Below are 14,036 nucleotides of genomic sequence, written 5' to 3'. Positions count from 1 at the left end.
TGTACAGTTTGTGTATTTACCTTCTGTATTTTCTGATTCACCTTCTCCTATATAAGCTCCATGCGGGCAAGGACTTCATTTTATTCACAGCTGTGCCCCCAGACACACGGTTGGGGCTCAGAAGGAACTGCTGAAGGGGCGCCTGGGTGGCTCAGTGGTCTGACTCTAGATTTTGGCTCAGGTCATGATCTCGGGGTGTGAGATGGAGCCCCGTGCCGAGCTCCTCACACTCAGAGCAGCATCTGCTTGGGATTCTCTCTCCCTCTGCCCATCCTCCAGCTCGCACACACATGCGGTCTCCACCAATAAATAAATAAATAAATAAATAAATAAATAAATAAAATATTTTTTTAAAAAAGGAGCTGTTAATAAAAAAAAAAAGGAGCTGTTGAAAGAGATGCCCTGCCACACCCTCCTGTATGATAATCATTCATTCATTTATTCATTCGTTTGTTTGTCCTTTCCTTCACTCAGCAGACCTCTGGTACCTACACTATGCCCCCACTCTTTCCAGGGCTCCAAACTTGGCAAGGGCAGAGCAGAGAGACAGGCGATCAAGACTGGGCAGGGGCGTGGCGTGAGGGACCCCTGACTTGACCTGCTGTGATCCCAGAGGAGATGTCTCCGCTGGGCTGGAGGATGGGAGGCTTTCTAGGTGGAGACATTTGATTATGGCTCTACCCCACCTCCCCTCCCCCATCCCAAGACCACTGCCAAAGAGAGGACTGCTAAGGATTATTCTTTAAAACTCAGACTTGGCATTGGCACAGAGCAGGCCTCACAGCTGGAGAACTAGCTCCATGATTCTTAGCTCTGTGATCCTTCCTGGGGGTACGGGGTGTTTGGGAGGGAATTCCAGTTTCAACAAAGATCAAAATCTGAAAAGGACAGCAGCCCTGATGGTGGGATTTCCGGCAATCTGGGAGGCTGAGGGGCTGCTCACCTGCCTCTGGGCCCAGCCAGCGTGCTCCCTAAGATGGCCATCCTGAGCCACCAGGGGTCAGAAAGTTGCAGGGCAGGGGCCAAGGCCAACCTGGGCCAGCTTCTCCAGCCCCAGAGCCAGCTCACGCCCGCACAAACCCACACTCACCTCTCCTTGATGGTGACATTGAATGAAGGTGGCTCCCTGAGGCTGGGCTGCTGGGGTGCCAGCCTTTGTCCAGCCGAAGATAAAAGGAAGAGTTGCCTGTTCTATTATTCTTTGTCCAAGCAGCGGGAGCAGCTGAGAGAGAGGGTGTGAGCACGCGCACATGCGTGAGAGACACACACGCACAGAGCCTGAGGACAGGGATCCAGACAGACAGACAGGGAGTTGCAGAGAGGGGGAAGTGAGAGAGAGGAGTAGGATGGAGAAAGAAAGATGGAGAGAATCAGAGAAAGGAGAAGGGAGAGAAAGAGCCTGGGAGGAAGGGAGCGGCCTGGGCGAACTGAAGAAGGAGAAAGACACCACCGAGGCAGAGGGAAGAAAGCAGCGGGCAGGGATGCGGACAGCTGACTGCGCTCCCTGCTTCCTGTCTCTTGCCCCTTGGGCTCCACCACCCCACTGTGCCTGAGCTCAGCTCCCTTCACTTCTCCTGTCCCCTGTTCTGTCTCACGCTTCCACGCCTCCCTGATTTGCTGTCTCTGTGCGCCCAGTTCACCCCACCACAGCGCTTGCCTTTCCAAGCTGGTGAATTTTCTGGGAGCCAGGCTTGGGGAACCAGCAGATGCCACCATCCACCCGGGGCCCTCCCTCCTCCTTGGGGGTCCAAGTCCTGGTCCTCTGCCCCTCTGAAACATGCCTCAAACCCGTCTCCTCCCTCCTGTCAGCAATATGGCCCAGGCTAGTGCAGGCCTCATTTTGCAGACTGCAGTCAGCTCAACAAACCTGACCTTGCCACTCCCCGCCCACACTTCCCTCATTCGGACACTTGGCCTGGCCACATGGGACTTCCTCTGGTTCCCACAACAAGCCTTGCTCCTTCATGCCACCGGGCCTTTGCTCCTGCTGTCCCCCCTGCCTGGAATGACCTTCCTGCGATGCTTTGGCAGAAAAACTCTTACCTGCCCACCCCCACCCTCCTTCCAAGCCTTTGCACTGGTGTGTGAAGTCTTCTGCGACCCTCCCACACCAGAAACAATGGTTTCCTCTTCTACTTCACTTAACCTGGGTTGTCTAAACATGGCTGCTCCCCACTGGGCTGGGTTTTGTCATTGCTGTATATCCGACACCTTGCACATAGTACGTGGTCAGTAAAAGTCACTGAGCAATCACCCGGGGTGACTGAAGGCGTGCCGTGGCACCTCTCATGACCTCAAGTTCCTCATCAGTGGAATGGGCCTGGAAATGCCGGCTCAGAACCCGGGCACTCAAGAAATGCATTCAGCAAATATTGAGCACCTACAGGATCCCAGCTCATGCATGTGGATGTTGTGGGGCACCAAGGAGATGATGGGCCACCGGTCAAACACGAGTCAAATGTGACAGGGGCTTCTGGGGTCTCTGTCTGGGGTGGGGGCTTGGGCAGTTCCCTGCTGCAGGTCTTCTGTCTGACATTCGTGCTGGAATAAGCCCACTGCTCCGCCATCCCCACCCTGGCCGGCTGTAGACTGCTGGGGTATCAGCAGCCCTTCCCAGATGCACCCTGACTGGATGCTTCAAGCCCTATCCAGAAGTTTCTAGGGCATCAGAGGCCTTCTTTGGCTGAGAGTCAGGGACCTTTCATCCGCCAAGAACCTGAGGATCCTGCGATCTGTCCCTTTTCCCTGTCTCCAGCCTCCTTCCTGGGCAGACGGGCGAAGGATCTCGTGTCTCTGTCTCCGTCTCTCTCTCTCACACACTCGGACATGGGATCCTGCATCTGCCACTCATTAGCTGAGCGACCCTGGATAATTTACTTAATTTCTCGGGGGTTCTGGTTTTCCCATCTCTAAAATGAGCTTCGCGTTACCTCTCACCCAGAACTGTTGCCAGGAGTCAGTGGGCTAGTGGAGTAAGTAGGCACCTGTCTGTGGGGAGGGAGGCTCCCCCAGCTTCTTACCTGGGTAAGACACCATGACCTTCCCTTTCCTGCCTGGGCAGGCTTCCTAGGACCACAGCCACCCTGGGGGGAGGCTAATGTCCTTCTGGGTCTCTCTGGCTTTGACTTTGCTCTGGGCAGCTTGGTCTAGTTGGGGGATGCACTGGTTAGTCCCCAGGGCTGATCACCCACATCGGTTCGGATCTCGACATCCGCACTAGACACCCACTTGCACTAAACCTGTGTGCGTGTGTTGTTGACTTTTCAGGGGGCTGGCAGGGGGAGGGGAACCAGCCCTCCAGCCCTGCAAGCTGCTCACCCCAGAGTCTTCCAACTCTTTCTGTCTGTCCCCTCCCCCCAATGGCCCCGCCTCCTCCATGTTGCAGTCCCTCCTCCTTTTTCCCTTCCCTCTCCCTTTCCCTCTGAACTTCCCTTATTCTCCCTCCCCCAACTCAGCTACCACTCCTCGACTGGGCTCTTGGGCTCCTGGAACCCATCCTTCTGCATCCAAATTCCCTTCCTCTTTCACCCACAGTCGGTGTTTTTGGGACCTTTCAACACATAATTGTCCTCTGGTTCTGGCACAGGCCCAGCACCCAGTAGATGCTTAATAAAGGCTTTCAGAACGTTGAAGTTCATTTTCTTTCTTTCTTTCTTTTTTTTTTAAAGATTTTATTTATGTATTTGACAGACAGAGATCACAAGCAGGCAGAGAGGCAGGCAGAGAGAGAGGGGGAAGCAGGCTCCCTGCTGAGCAGAGAGCCCGATATGGGGCTCGATCCCAGGACACTGGGATCATGACCTGAGCCGAAGGCAGAGGCTTTAACCCACTGAGCCACCCAGGCGCCCCTGAAGTTCATTTTCTGCCATGGGTTTTCTCCCCACAGGGGCTGCTCCCAGGCCCGGTCCTTGGGTGTTTAGGTTGCTGCTGGGCATGGAGAGAAGTTCCTTCCCGTGGCCCAGGGGGAATGTGCTCTGAGTGGATATAAGGTGACTCACGTGAGGTTATCACCGGCTGGGTCCCTTTCTACTCTGAGAGGTTGGGCCACTCTGCCAGTGTGGAATCCTGGACACTTTCACTCTTAGAATTTTTGAAACTTAGAATTCAGAATTCAAGTTTGGAGCACAGATGCTGGAGCCAGATGCCCTCACTTCAAACCCCCATTCTGCCATTGAAAAGCTGTGTGATCCTGAGCAACTTACCCGACTTCTCTGTGCCAAACCCTCACCAATAAAAGAGGAGTGATGATTTACAAGATTGTGGAAAGGATTAAATGTGTTCATATTTGTCGAGGGCTTCAACCAGGGCCTGGCGCAGATAAATGCTTTGTGTTTGAGAAATAAATCAGTGTGGATTTCGAGGATATCGGCATCTTTGTTTCTGTGTATTTAAGATCTTTGCTCCTGGAAGGGACCTCATCTCATGTCCTGGAACAGGAATTCTTCTCCAGTTTTCTTACACCCCAGCTTGTTTATCTCCCTTCATAGATTCTTCTGACCCTTTTAGCCACTTCAATTGCTGGAAAGTTCTCCTGGAGACCGAAGGGAGCCTGAGCTGCTCTGGGAGTAGGGAGGGAGGCCCTGGTTGGTCTTTAGTCCCTGGGGGAGGGGACAGGGCACCTGGCCCAGCTGTTAGCTCAGGTGGGTGCTTGAAGGGACTCCAGGCTGTGGTCCACCTGCTGTCCTGGCAGGCCCCTGCTCCCAGGGCGAAGCAGGGGTAATGAGTGTGTGCGCTGCTGCAGTCTTCTGCAAATACCAGACACAGTATAAATAGCAATAATGAATAAATGAAGCTCCTGCCTCCAGTCGGGCCTCTGGGAGGGACTGTTGCAGCCTTGCCTCTGGCCGAGACCAGGAGTGGCAATGCGCTCCCCTCATCCCCACTTCTTCTATGACCTTTGGTCCGTCTGTAGCTTCCCTGCACCCAGTCCTATGCGTGTGGGCAAAAGAACCTAGGAATGGACAATGAAGGCGTCAAATATTGTGGGTGGACATAAAGCAGAACTTCTTGCCCGAGTGGAAGCTTAAGAGTGGCTGCAGGGTGTTGGGGGCTGTTAGTCCCTCCAGGACAGGGGAACGCACTAGAATCATGGAGGGAAGCAAATTTCTCCTTCAATTTGAAAGAGAACTCTGAAGGATCGGGGTGCTCAGGGAACAAAGCGGCTGCCGGGGGAAGTGGGGAGCTCACTGTCACCCCAGGTAGGCAGGCAGGGGCTGCGTGGCCCCTTTGGAAGGTGGGAGCTGAAGAGACCCAGTCCTGGGAATTCACTGTCTGGCAGCTTCTCAAGGTCCTGTCCAGTCTTTTGCGCTTTATGAAAATGTTGCCAGAGGACAATGGAGAGAAAGTGAGCAATGTTTGTTAGCTTCTCCCTGACTTGCTGTCCAATTGCTGTCTGCTGTCACTCTCCCGGGCCTGGAGCTTTCCACTGGGCACTCAGTGGGTCAGGGCCTGGCGTGTCTGCCCCTGCCACCTTATTTCTTACCTCTGTGCCTTTGCTGTGTCCTTTCTTCCTCCTGGAAGCCATTTCTCCACCCACCACCTCTCCTCTTATCTCAGTCAAAGGAGCGTCCCAGGCTCCGTGTGAGCCTCGTGCCTTTAGGGCAGTTGTCCCTTGAAGACTCCCCATCTGAAGCCCACTCCATTCTGAAATAAGTCCACCCCACAATGGACACCCTCTGGCCTGCTTACTCCATATTATGAGACACCTCCTAGCCTAGGTGTGCCTACAACACCTTTCGCTGTGGTCTGGTGTCAAAGGTTTGTCTCGTCTCCCTGGACAGATTAAAGGGTAGGAAGTGTTGAATATTTGCTGAGCACCTACTAGGTGCCAGGAATAGTGCCAAGCCCTTTATAGACTGTTCTCATTCTGCGAAGTGTGAACTTTTCTCTCCATTTCACAGATGAGGAAACTGAGGCTCAGACACTTGAAGGGGCTTCCTCAGTCAGGAAGCCACGAGCTGGGATCAAAGCTGAGTGCCCCTTCCTCCACAGCTCTGCCCATCTGCCAGGCCAAGTGGCCCTAGGGCAGGCCTCTGTATCGTCAGTATCAACCCCTGCCCAGCACCAGCCCCATGCAGGACCCCCTTACCCCCCAATTTTCCAAGGAGATGAGGTGGGAATGGAGAGAGTGCTGAGTGTCTCTTATATGCTTCAGGCTCCTATGGCCCAGGCTGCCCAGGGGAGGTGGAGGAGTTATGGACATTTGAAGCTGGAGAAAAAAGCCTCTGTTCTACTTGGGAAACCTTTTGGAAGGCTTCCTGGAGGAGGTGACCTTTTAGCCAAGCCCTGAAGATTGGGAAGAAGCACGGATGCATATTAGGAGGAAGGAAGCTGCCTGGACAGATGAGCAGATTTGGAGTCCAGTCGCAGCCTGCTCCACCATTTACTAGCTGTGGCCTCAGCTGGGCAGCGCCTCTCTTGGGCAGTGGGGAACCCCCTTCCCCCAGTCTCACAGTACCTCAGTGAGAATCCAAAGTGCTACGTGGCCAAGGAGGGACACGAGGGTGGTCGGTCAGTAATGGGAGTGGTTCCTCTCCCTTTTTACGCATGACGCAGCCCACTCGATAGGACCCTCCCCCGGTCACGACCCTGAATGATAACGGGGTGGCCCCCAGGCTTGGGGCTTCCTGCCCTCTAGGGAGGAGTGGGGGCTCACCAGCCGCCGCCGTGAGTCTGTCTGTCGCCTCCACGCCTCCCCCCCCCCCCTCCAGCGTCCCGCGCCTGCAGCTTTCCCCGAAGACATTTGGTGTCAGTATAAGGACGGCTTTGCCTCGCACGCGGCGCGGCTCGGTCTCGCCGCCGCCGCACGTCCCCGCACCGCCGGGCGCTCCGGCTCCTCCGCAGCCCCTGCCGCGCGCAGACCCCGCGCCTCGAGCCCGCGGCCGGAGGCGCCAGCAGAGCCGAACCCGGCGAGGGACCAGCCCCAACCCCGCGCCGCCGCCGCGCAGTCCTCCCGGCCACTTGCCGGCCGCTCGGTACCCGCAGCGCCCCCGCCCCCGGCCCCGGCTCCGGCCCCGGAGCGCCGCGCTCCCGCCAGCCCGCCGCCCGCCGCCCGCCGCGCGCTCCAACTCCGGCGCGGTCCGCGGCTCGTCCGCGCCGCCGGCTCCTCGCCGCCCGCCCCAGCCTTGCCGACCCTCCGGCCGCCCGCCGTCTCCTCCCGCCATGGCCCGGGCCCCGGGGCCCGCCGCCCACCGCCCGCCGCCCCGCGCGCCCCAGGGGCTCAGCTGATCCTGAATTGGCGGGGGGTGGGGGTGCGGCTGGCGGGGCCGGGGGTCCCCTCGATTTCCGGCTTCGGGGGGCACGCGGCGTCCCCGCGGCTCTGACCCGGACGACCCCCTGCTGCCCTGCCAAGTCTATGCCAAGGTAGGTGGGGGTGGGGGGGGAGGAAGGGAGGGCTCCGCTCCGAGGCCAGTTTCTTAGCGCGTCGGGTGCTTTCTTTACCGAGGCGTTTATTTGTTTATTTCTGGGGCCCAGTCCCCCCGCCCCCCCACACGCGTGCCCATCGGGTTGGGCCCCCATCCCGTGCTTTTGGGCAGGTGCCTTGGGAGGGGGGGAAGGACGGGAAACTTTGACCGGTCCCTTTTCCAAGGCCATGAAAGTTCTCTCGGTGCCAATGCTGAAGCCGGCTGAGCCAGCGCTGCAGAAATTTATTCAACAAGTCGGGCTGCCGGCTGGGGGGGCCCAGTGTGTGTATGTCTGTCCCGCGGCCCCTCCATTGCTGCGGCTTTGTGGCCAGCTGGACCAGCGCTGGTGTCAGTGTCCAGAGGGCTGAGCCGGGAGTACTTGCCCAGGGAGAGGAGCGGTAGGGGGATAGAATGGGGGAAGCCCAGGCAGCGGGAACTTTCCTGGAGGCCGAGGTGGTAGTGGGCCCCCTCCTGGGCCAGCCCCTCCGGGGGTACTCAAGGCTTGGCTGCATGAAGCCAGGCCAGGGGCTGGAGCTGGGACTCTGGGGGGTAAAAGGAATCCTCAGCAGGTTGGGACTGGTTATATAATGAGTGTTTATGATGATTTGGTTTTAATTGTCTCCTAGGTAGTGTGTGGGGGGGATGTGGGGGGCAAAAGGCCTTGGCAGACGGTGGGAAGGCCTGGGGGGGGCATGGTGCTGGGGGAGGGGGGCTTTTTGGATGGGTTCAGGCGGAGGTAGCAGTCAGTCTATCTGCTTGTGTCTTTCTCCTTTCTGGGGTCCTGGGGGCTCTGAGCTGGGGATGAGACTGGCATGTGGGAAGACCCCCGAGCTACACTGTGGCCGTGCGAGTCTGTGTTCTGGGTCCAGCTGTGTGTGTGTGTGTGAGAGAGAGAGAGAGAGAGAGAGAAAGAGAGAGACAGAAAGCTTGCTTGCGTCTGTGCCCGTATGGTGTGATGGGGTCTGACACGCCATGTCAGGAACCCCTGAGGACGGGAGGGCTCAGGTTGGCCTGAGCCCGGAACCCGTCCATCCTTCTGTCTCACGCCCTGAGGATTCACTCAGCAGATCCCCGCACCACCCAGGAACTGGGGTGCTGGGCCCATCGGGATGTGGGTCCATGGGCTGGGCCCATGGGAAAGGGTCTGGCCGAGCAGTAGGGGCCTGCTTCCCGAGGCTGCGAACCTCAGGCCCTGCCCACACTGTCAGGTTGCCTCTTGGATCAGTATTTCCCCTCGGCCCCACCGACTGGCTTTGGAAACTCTTGTCCACCCTTCAGGGTAAACTTTTTGTTCAGACTGCAGGACCTGGGCTGGGCTGGAGACAGGGTGGGGAGTCTAGCTACCTCCCTGTCCCCTTCCCGCCTCCACCATTAGGGCTGAGCCAGAGGGAGGGGACGCCAGTGGGTGACAGGGTAGGGCGACACAGAGTGGGGACCAATTCTGAGGCTGCAGTCGGGGGAGGAAGAGGAAGAGGGAGGAGCACATCCTGGGGCTTGATGCTGAGCCTGTCTGGCACCAGATTCTCAAGCTCCAGGCACACACGCCCCAGAGGGCCTGGGCACCACACCGAGACCCTGCACTCTCTTCCTGGCCGCTCACAGCAGCCCCGCCTGCCCCCGGCACCCTGAGGGGCAGCCCTGGGGAGGGGCTACAGGCTTGGCAGAAGGCTCCTCCCCATCCCTCCCCCAACCCCCATTCCAGGTGCTTCTGAGAGGGCATCTTCTAGGCCCACCAGAGGGCACCAAGCAGCATTTCCGGAGTCCCTGAGCCTTGACTCCCCTTGACCTTGGGTGGGGAGGTGGGGACGGAGGTGACCATGAAAACGGCTTCTCTTTCACCCTCTGTCACCAGCTCCAGACAGACTCCTCCGGAGAGCCCACAGCCAAGCTGGGAGCAGTTTGGGCGATGGCTGGGATTCTAGCTCCTCTGTGCCCCGACCCAGAGCCACGAGGAGCACAGGGCATCGCCACCTGTGACTCTCCCAGTCCCCCTTCCTCATGCCACCCCGGCCCCACTGCCGTCTCCACCACCCACACCCCATGTGGGACTCCCCTAGGCTTCAGCCCTCCCAGGAAAGGCGGCTTCTGGACGCCTCTCGGTTCTCCCCCACCTTGGAAGAGCTCCCGCCCCCAGGCAGCTTCTGAGTTCTTTCCAAGGTAACAAAGCAGGCTCTCGTGGGGCTCCCGGATTCCTGTCTGTCTCCCTCTCCTCCAGCTTGTTCTCTGAGTTCCCCAGCTCCCAGCTCAGGGTGCTCTAACACTATGTCTAGAAAGATGGGATGCCAGGCTGGGGGAGGGGACAGGATCTGCTCTTGCCTCGTGCCCTCAACCCCTGTGCCCACAGTGGAGGGAGCTATGGATGTACAGGTGGCCTGTCTGTGCTCCATGCTCCACGCTCTGTGGCTCTCTGGAGCTGTGCGTGTGTGGGTCTGTGGGTCTGCAGGCACATGGGGCTGAGGATCTATAGGTCTGTGGGCGTAGGTGTCTGTGGATCTGTGGACGTGTGGATATTGCGATCCATGGGCCAGTAGGTCCGTGGGCCCGTGGATCCTGATATCCAGGAAGATGTAGGCTGAGTCGCTCCCCCTCATGACTGCCAGCCTGGGGAAGGAAGAAAACACATCTGATTTCCTTTTCTCTCTTTTATATTTACTAAGCACCTACTATGTGCCAAGCTCTATTCTGGTTACTGGGGGACACAGCGGTGAACAAAAAGGAGCAGACCAGTTCTGCCCTGTTGGGGCTTCTGTGCCCCTGAGAGGGGGCCTGGGGCTCCCCCCTGCCGGGGGCTGTGTGGCCATCCGGCTACAAGGCCTTGTTTTCTCCTGTGCCCTTGCCAGGGCGAACGGAGCTCCGTTGCGTATGTGGGCGGTGCAGATTGTGGAGGGCTTAAAAGCACCAGGTGTTTGGATGTCCTTGAACAAGTGTGAGGGGTTTGGGGGCTCCCTGAGCAGGAGGGGATGAGAGGGAAGTGGTTTCTTCAGGATGGAGCCACGGTGTTTCAGGGCTGGAGCTTTCAGGGCACAGACCCAGTCCTGTCTTCATCTCAGGGGCCCTGCCTCTGCCGGTTCCCCCTCTTCCTGGACTCTGGCCACGGTGGTCTCACGGATCATGCATTTTGAGAGCAGTGTCAGCCTTTTTTCTGTCCTTCTTACTGACTGCTGGCCCTGATGAGCAGTGAGGGGCCCAGGCAGTTCTCTGCTGGTCCAGGGACTTACGCCTTCTCCCTGGACCACTCAGCTCTTGTCCCCAGGTGGGAAAGACATGAGCACGTTCACTGTCATGGGCATGGCCCAGGGAGGGAGGGCACTTAGCCTCACAGGGGGACTCAGCTTCTTAAAGGATTTTTGTGAGGCTTAGACGTGTCTCTGCAGTGCCCAGCACGGGGCCTGGTACAGCGAATGGAAGCTGTTTCTCTATCATGAAGGTACTTTCCTGTTCTTTCCCCCTGTCTGCTATCCCTTGGGTGAGGTAGCGAAGGGGTCCCATTCTGCATTTTATACAAGAGGACATGAAGCTTGGGGAGACTGCATGTTGCGGTGAGTGTGGGCTGGGACCCGAACCTGGGCCCCGAGGCTCCCAATCCAGTGCTCTCCCTTCCGTGCACAACTTTTCTCCCTCTAGGGACCGCATCCACTCTCATTTTTTAGCTGAAGTAAGACCGAGGGCCCTCATTACTGCAGAATGAGCAAAAAATGATCACCAGCGTCGCCTGCTGGGAAATGTTCAAACACACTGATGGAGATTCAGTTACAGTCTTGCTGGCTGGCACTAGTCGTGAGGCTGAAAGCTGGCAAACAGCGACAATGTCTAGTGACAGGCATGTGGACAGGTACCGGGGCGCAGGTGGGTGGGCTGCAGTGTCCTGTCCACCGCCTGATGGCCCTTCATATGGTAGCATGGATCAAAGCCTTCCAGAGCCGACCCGTAGCTCTTTGACCAAGCAGCCCTTGACCCTGGGAAGATCCCTTAACCTCCCTGGGCCTCAGTTTCCTTACCTGTAAAGTGGAGAGAGCAAAAACACTTTTGTCGTTGGATTGTAACGAGGTGCCTGGCCCACAAGAAGCGCTCCCCTATTAATGTTGGCTGTCACTCTTGGTAGCCATCGCGGGAAGGGGTTCTGATTCCCTTCATTGAATGCTGCAAACCTGCAGGGCTGGCTGTTCGTTTGGGTGACAGAACCAAGATGCCTGCGGTGTATGCAGACCTGGCTGGGCAGACCAGAGCAAGCTTTGCCTCAGGTCATGCATCTGGGGCCATACTTGAGCCACTCATCTTTAGGTTAGGATGCAGTTTCTCTGAAGAGGATCTGAGGGCACTAGTGGACCACATGCACCCTAGATGCTGCAGTCTGACTGAGTTGCCAGCCAGGTGCTGGGGCTCCCAGGCTGCTTCAAGAGACGGCCCCACTGCAGAATTAGGCACATGACCTCCTGCTCTACTCTGGGTTATTTGGTGCCATTCGGGTCCTATCCTTGCAGGGGAACATAGGGAAACTTGAGTATGACTGGGGACAGGTCCCAAAGAGTAGATGAGCTGGAAATATCACGCTGGGAGGGGTTGAGGGATCTGGCAACAAGAGGCCTGGGGCAGACGAGGCTCTGGGGCGGGCGGGCTGTCATCATGCATCTGCAGGGCTGTCGTGCGGAAGAGGGAGCAGACAGAGGGTTCCAGGGGTTCTGGGATGCTGGCTGGAGGATTCTGGGAGGGACGTGTCCCCCAGCCTCACAAAGACTTTCCTGCAGGCTGCCAGATGCAGGCTCTGCCTTGGCATTGTGTGTTTGTGAGTGTGTGTCTATGCGAATCTGACGAGAATGTGAAGGGTGTGTTTGGGTTTGTGTGAGCAGACGCTGTGTGTGTGTGTGCGTGTGTGTGTGCGTGTGTGCGTGTGTGCGCGTCCATGCCCGGCTGTTTACATCTGTGAGTGTGTGAGTGTGTTTGTGTAGGTGGATGTGTGCGTGAGCGTGAGTATGCGTGTGAGTGCACGATCTCTGGGCTGACGAGCACATGGTGACCCACTATGCCTCTTTGGGGACCCCGTTCTTTTCAGAGACTCCCCGGGAGTCGAAAACCAGGCACTGTGTCTCTGGGTCTCCAAAGTGGTGGGATTCTGGAATTCCACAGCCAATGGCGCTCACGGGCGTGGGGGACGGTCACAGGCCCACTGTGTCTGGTGGTGTCTGGTGGTGCGGCGGGGGGCTGGTGGGTGTCTGGTGGTGTGTCTGGTGGTGTCTGGTGGTGCGGCGGGGGGCTGGTGGGTATCACCGCACTCCATCCTCCCGGCAGCCCTGCCACAGCGCAGTCGTCACCCTCCCTTTATAGTCAGAGTCGCCGTGGGCCACTGCTGGGCTGCGTGGGGTGCCGGGGGTAGTGGCGCAGAGCTGGGACGGCACCCCAGGGCTTGGCTTGCAGCCTGGGCTCTGAAATGCCACATTATGGAAGTCCGAGGTTATTGTAGCTAATATGTCAGGCCTCTAAAGTTCTGGGTGATTCTAAGATGCTCTGATTCTGAGATTCCTAGATTCTAGTATTCTCAGAACGAATTTGTTGCTTATTCTCCTAGCTGTGACATTAGTTGATATGTGGTTGTTGGTAAAGGAGTAAGCAGGTTGTCTGCTTGTGTTTGCTGGTGAATACACAAACACACACATATGTATATGTGTACACACACACACACACACACACACTCACGCACTCGCGCACTCATGCAGGGCCTGGGATGATCAAGAGAGGCCTCGTGTCTTTCTCTGCCAACCAGGTTCTGAGCTCTGCAGACACAAGGCCTCTCCACACCATACTCCAAGGGCTCTGGAAGATTCTGGGAGGCAGGTTTCCCCACAGACTCTCAGGGTCTTTGTCCACACTGGGGGTCTTGTCTGCACCAGCAGCTGTGTTGTCACTGGGAATCCAGCTTGGGAGGGAAGGCCTGGTTCCAGGGCACCTTTCCCGATCCCAAGCTGGTGTCTGTGAAGGTTTAGTGCTTAGGCTCGGGAATGGCAGGCCTGAACTGGGACCTTGGTTTTGTCCTATAATAGCTGAGTGACAATGGGCACTGTTGGACTTCTCTGGGCCCCTGTTTCTTTCTTCATAAAGTAGAAATAAGGATGGTTTGTACTTTAGGGGGTGATGGTAGAAATTGACATATAAGTGATGCCTAGAAAGCCCTTTGCTTGTTACCTGGCACAGTCAGGCTCAGTCAGCCTCTGATGCTGTGATGATGATGGTCATGGTGGTGGTGGTGGTGGTGATGGTGGTGATGGTGGTAGCAGTGATGGTGGTGGTGGTAGTTATGGCAGAGAGAGGGCTGGGGTGCAGCCCCTGGGGATGGCACAGCTGGCCTCATGCATGCTTAGACATCTACCTTCATGAGTTTTAGAGAGCTTTCCTATCCACATGATGTGGGGCCTGCTGACACAGGCAGGAGGAGGCCTGAGCTTTACAGAGGGAAAGACTGAGGCTCCAAGAGGCCCGTGGAGTCAAGAGTGGGGGTGTGTGTTCCCAACACAGTGGGGTTCTGCTCCTGCCCCTGCACTTGCTCACAGAGGCCAGTCCAGTCACCACACCACTGCCTGGTGGCCTCATCCTGAGAGTGCTTAGAGGGAGGAGGCTCCAGGATGTGGAGGCAGCTCAGAG

General features: G+C 57.3%; 1 protein-coding gene across 2 annotated transcripts in view; it reads left to right on the top strand.

The window, feature by feature from the left end:
* The first annotated feature begins 7,124 nt into the window (after positions 1-7,124).
* The window catches only part of CACNA1I (calcium voltage-gated channel subunit alpha1 I), a 114,461-nt gene continuing 107,549 nt past the window's right edge, over positions 7,125-14,036 (top strand). The window contains exon 1 of one of the 2 annotated variants that reach the window (XM_045083831.1): positions 7,125-7,362. The gene's annotated coding sequence lies outside the window, so the exon portion shown is untranslated. The remainder of the gene's footprint in view (positions 7,363-14,036) is intronic. The other variant, XM_045083830.1, reaches the window with a different exon arrangement.

Source organism: Mustela putorius, unplaced genomic scaffold (genome assembly GCF_011764305.1).
Source record: "Mustela putorius furo isolate JIRA1106 unplaced genomic scaffold, ASM1176430v1.1 tig00000738_pilon_pilon_pilon, whole genome shotgun sequence".
NCBI classification, from domain to species: domain Eukaryota; kingdom Metazoa; phylum Chordata; class Mammalia; order Carnivora; family Mustelidae; genus Mustela; species Mustela putorius.
The sequence above is the reverse complement of the archived record's forward strand: the minus strand, read 5'-3'. Positions and strand labels throughout refer to the sequence as shown.